We start from the raw sequence: 6002 nt of genomic DNA on the forward strand, positions 1-6002 counted from the left end.
CTATGTAAGTAACACGTACTGCAGGGCACCAACTGTACTTCTGTATAAATTGGGATATGAAAATGCATCACTATCAAACTGGGAGAGTTAAGAAGATGAGGACATCGGAGTAGCCACAGACTTTGCATCCTTCGTTTTTGTCTTTTGGAGGATATCTGAGATGTTGCAAGCTTGTGAGAGAAAAAGTCCATTAGACTAAAATTGTGCCTGTATGCCGAGAAAGAGGTGTAGATGTCCTAAATCTTTAATTGGAATAACAGATTGCATCCTTAAAACCAAAACATCAATGGCAGGTTGGGAAGAACCAGTCACAAGTATATTGTCAACATAAATGAGTATGAATATTTCAACATGTCCGATGCGAAGTATAAACAAAGAGGGATCAACTTTTGAACAGATGAAATCCGATTAAAGAAGACAACAGCTCAGGTGACATAACTATGCACACTAGGCTTGTTTGACCCCATAGAGAGTTTAATGTAACTTACAGATGTAATGAGGAAATTGTGGATGGACAAAACCTTGGGGTTGAGCCATGTACACTGATAAGTATATGAAAATGCATTTTAAATACCCTATTATTGGACTAAAATGCTAAAATATGAATAAAATTATACTAATTAATGTGTATTCTTAAATTGAGTTTCTATTTACTTTGGAATACTCCTAAACAGATTTTTATATTTAATTTCAGGGTCTATAAAAGAGCAAGTCATATCTCAGTCAAATTCAAAGGACTTTCAAGTGGGTAAGACGTTGAAAAAACCTATAAACTTTCAACGAGTGTAGGACTCTCCAAATAAGGATAATGATGAGGTTTGAGAGTAATTCGGATTAAGAGAAAAAGTCAGAGTCCAAAATGAGATAGGAGACAGCCTGTACATACTTTAGTATTTTAATCATAACTTTCTACTCACATATATGATTGATACGATTCTTAATGTGTTGGAAATCTATCTTAAAGGCTATAAATTTGTCTCTAATAAGGATTTCTAAATTTAAACTCTTGAAGTACATACGTAGTTGCCAAGATGAGTCCTAAAATTTAGGTGATTTTTTATGCGGGAATCATGAAGACATTAGGGTTTCTTTCCTACCCTATATAAGCATATTATTAACACGCAATTGGAGAGTTTTTAGCGGGAGACGGCTCAGTACTGAAGAACGAAATGACGAAATGAATTTCTATGGCCGCCGTTTACTTTATTGTTCTCTTGAGATTTTTGTTCTCCATTATATTTATGGATAACTAAATTTTCAAGTAAGTCTAGGGATGAACTTGCACATTAGATGATATTTTTAATATATGTATTTGATTTTTAATTATTAAAACTCTTTTATTTTATCATTTTCAATTCGTTGTTAATGTTTTCTTCTCCGAATAATCATAGAATTTATTTTGTTTATTGATTCAGTCATACTTTTTCTATTGAATGGATTAGCTCTTTGATTCTATTTGGATCAATTATTTATCTATATTGATTTAATTCTTTGCACAATATCGCTCCCTGAGTATATTGTCGTCGTTGGATTTTTTCAATGGTGATAATAATTTACGTATTTTAAAAAGTGATGAATGATTTTTTAAAGAATTACATTTAGTTTAATTTTGGTTTATAAATCTATACTTTTCGATTGAGAGTTTTGGGAATTGAGTTCTCAATTAAGTTATTTAATGAATTAAGAATAATTAAAATACAAGATTTGTACAAGGGATTCTCGATGCTTTACTGTTCGTAAAATTTGAGTACTTTTTTCGTTAATCACTTTACTTCACTTTAATTTGCATTTAAAATTAATTTTTATTATTCATTAATCATTTAATATTTTTCTTTAGTTTCTTTGTTCCTTCTACTTTTTTTTTAATTTGTCTCTTTGTGAAATCGATACCCTAAAGCTGTGCTACAACTACTGCGTTATTATTTGGGTGTAATCAAATTTTAGCTCCGTTGCCTGGGAGACGGTAGAATAATTGTTAGATAGTTTTTCTTTTCAGCAGTTTGTAAATGCGGTAACTTTGTTCCTTATTTTAGCTTGTTACATTATTTTTTTTTCTTTCTTTTTATAGTATTTTTATTTTTTTAGTGTTTTGTTACATTGCATACACAGATATAGAGATGCATTGGGTATATTTTCTTGTAGATTTGTGCTAGAGTTAGAATCAAATTTTTTAAATCCTTTATTTGACAATGCATATAGTCTCGAAGAAATGAGTGAACACAAAGATCAACCTACTAAAACTCTTCATGATTACCTCCACCCTACACGCACAGTCATACCATCATGGCTTGAAAAATAAAAATCCATATGTGTACATTAGGGAGTTTGAGAAAGTACTTGTGACTTTTCATAGTCAAAATGCAACTGATGACGCTGTGAGACTTAAGTTCTTTCATTTCTCTTTGAAGGATAGAGCTAAGAGTTGGCTATACTCGTTGAGACCATGATCTATTGGGTTATGGAATGAGATGACTCATGTCTTATTTAATAAATATTTTCTCCAACATAAGACCAACGTTTTAAAATCATAAATCTCCACCTTTGCACAAAAGGACAGTGAGATTTTGTATCAGTCTTAGGAAAGATTTAAGAAGTTATTGAGTATTTGTCCTCACCATGGGTATGAAAATTGGTGTTTAGTGAACTATTTTTATGAGGGATTTACACATAGAGAGCGCCAATTTGTAGAGATGATGTGTAATTGTGAGTTCTTACAGAAAGATCCTGATGAGGTCTTAGAATACCTCAATAAGTTTACTGAAAAAGCTCACACTTGGACTGGACCTAGTGCTACTGAGAGCACAAATAGATCACGACCTGCAAGAAACTCAAATAGTGGTGGAATTTATCATCTCAAAGAAGGGGATAACTTAAAAGGTAAGGTTGAGATGTTCGCTACGGAGTTAGATGTGTTAAAGATTAAAAGACTTAAAGTCAACACAAGTGGCTAATCATGCAGAATCTTTTGGACCATGTCTTGTGTGTGGCAGGGTAGATCACCTCGCCCAAGAGTGTCTCATATTGAGAGGGATATTTATGAGGAATAATGTAATGCCTTAGGTATGTATAAGAAGTCTTTTACACCTTTCTTTAATACTTATAATCCGGGATGGCGTAATCACCCTAATTTTAGCTTGAATTCTAAAAACTAGCCGCCTGCACAACCCATTAGATCATATCCTACACCATATCTTGCACCTTCATCTTCTAGGAGTCGTTTAAAAGATACTTTGCATGTTTTTATTGAGGCAACTGGTAAGACTAACCAAAAATTTGAACCTTTAATTACACAGGTTATTGAAGAAAATAAGGAGATAAAGAGCCAAGTGTCTAAATTGATGAGCTCCTTGAGTGTGAATGAGCGAGGTAAGTTCCATTCTCAAGCTTAGTTCGCACCTCATGGTCAACACATGGCGCAAGAGAATTTGAATGATGTGAAGGCCATTGTGACACGAAGTGGAAAGTCATTACATATCCCAACAACGAACAAATCAGAGGATTTGGAAAAAGTTCAAGATAGTAGTGATGCCGAGCTGCCCAAGGAACTTGAGGTGACAAAGAGTCTTGTTAAGGTATCCTTAAGCTTTAAAATCAAGCAAGCGAACTCTAGATCCTAATAATAAAATCCTAGAGAATCTAAGGCAGGTAAAAATAAGTCTTCTTCTTTTGCATATGATTAAACAAGTTCTTACTTATGCAAAAATTCTCAAGGATTTGTGTACAGTTAAGATGAAGCAACATGTGAAGAATACAATGTTCCTGACAGAGTAAGTTAGTGCTCTAATTGAGCAGCGGATTCCTTCCAAGTACAAGGATCCCGGTTGTCCAATCATTGCATGCAGTATTGAGAAATCATGAGTTTGGGTAACTTTTGCTAGATTTAGGAGCTAGCATGAATCTAATGCCATATTCTATTTATTTGCAGCTGGGGTTGGGAGAAATCAAACCAACCACTATGGTATTGCAATTGGTTGACCGTCCAGTCAAAGTACCCTGGGGTGTGGTAGATGATGTTCTAATTCAAATTAACAAATTTTATTATCCTGTTGATTTCTTAATCCTTGACACTAGCTCTATTGTTGATACTACTTCTAAAATTCTTTTGATTTTAGGTAGGCTGTTCTTACCACTACTAATACTCTTATTAATTGCAGGAATGAGCTCATGAAGCTATCTTTTAGAAACATGACTCTCAAGGTGAATATCTTCCATATTGTAAATAGCCAGAAGCTGACGACGAGAGCCACCAAATATACATGATTGACTCACTCATGGATAAGGGAGTTTCTACAGCTCATGATTTTGATTCGCTTGAGTATTTTCTTGTTAATTTTAAGTTTGATTCTATCAGTGATCCATCTGATGTAGTTGATATTTGCGCTATTTTTTACAAAACTTAGGATTATGGCATTCGGGCATGGCAACCGAAGTTTGAGAAATTGCTTGAGAAAAGTTAAAAACAAATTCCTTCAAGTATGGAAGCACCCAAAGTTGAATTAAAACCTCTACCTAAGGGTTTAAAGCATGCTTTTCTTGGTCCAGGTGATACTTTTCCTATTATGATCATCTAAATTGTCTGAGTCTTAAGGTGAGAAATTAATTTGGACCCTAAGTGAGCATAAGTCAACCTTAGGTTGGAGCATTGCTGATATAAAAGGTGTTAGTCCCTTGGTCTGTTCTCATAAAATTAATTTGGATGAAGGAACTAGTCCTTGTAGAGAGCCTCAGGGTAGGTTTAATCTCACTATGAAAGAAGTGAAGAATGAAGTGTTGAAACTATTAGATGCAAGAGTTATATATCATATTGCTGATAGTAAATGGGCAAGTCCTACACAAGTTGTTCTTAAAATGTTAGGTGTTACTGTGGTGAAGAATGACCTGGGAGAGTTAATCCATACAAAACTTGTGACTGTGTGGCAGATGTGCATTGATTACATAAAATTGAATACTGCCACCTGGAAAGACCATTTTCCTCTCCCTTTTATTGATCAAATTCTTGAGCATGTGGCTGATCATCATTTCTATTGTTTCTTGGATGGTTATTCGGGTTATTATCAAATTGAAATTGTATTAGAAGATCAGGATAAAATCATTTTCACTTGTCCTTTTGGTACTTATACTTTTTGTGGAATGCCATTTGGATTATGTAATGTACCGGCTACTTTTCAACATTGCATTATGAACATTTTTAGTGACATGGTTGAAAATTGTATGGAAGTTTTTATGGATGACTTGATTGTTGTTGGATCTTTTTTTGATGCATGCTTATTGAATTTAGAGAGAGTGTTTACTCCTTGTGAGGAGAAAGAATTGGTTTTGAATTGAAAAAAAATGCCACTTTATGGTACCTTCAGGTATTGTCTTAGGGCATATTATTTCTTCTAGGAGATAGAGATTGATCAATCTAAAATTAAATTAATCTCTAAGTTACCTATACCTAGGACAATAAAAGATGCGAGATCATTTCTTAGTCATGCGGGCTTTTATAAGAGGTTCATATAGAATTTTTCCACCATATATAGATCATTATGTGACTTCCTAGCTAAAAATACTCCATTTGAGTTGACACAAGCTTGTCAAGAAGCATTTAAAATGCTAATTGGCAAGCTTACCTCAGCACCTATAATGTAGCCACCTTATTAGACTTTACCTTTTGAGATCATGTGTGATGCTAGTGACTTTGCTGTAGGTGTTGTTCTTAGACATCGAAGGGAATGAAAGCCTTTTGTCATTTACTATGCTAGTAGAACTCTAAATAGTGCTCAGATGAATTACTCCACCATTGAAAAAGAGTTGCTAGCTATAGTGTTTGCTTTGGATAAGTTTCGTGCTTATTTGATTGTTTCTCCTATTATTATTTTCACAGATCATGCAGCCCTTAAGTACCTTCTTACAAAGAAGGATGCTAAGGCGCAACTAATACGATGAATTTTACTTTTACAGAAATTTGACATCATCGTCAAAGACAAGAAATGAGTGGAGAACGTAGTGACTGACCATCT

Source organism: Juglans microcarpa x Juglans regia, chromosome 1D, assembly GCF_004785595.1.
Source record: "Juglans microcarpa x Juglans regia isolate MS1-56 chromosome 1D, Jm3101_v1.0, whole genome shotgun sequence".
Classification (NCBI taxonomy): domain Eukaryota; kingdom Viridiplantae; phylum Streptophyta; class Magnoliopsida; order Fagales; family Juglandaceae; genus Juglans; species Juglans microcarpa x Juglans regia.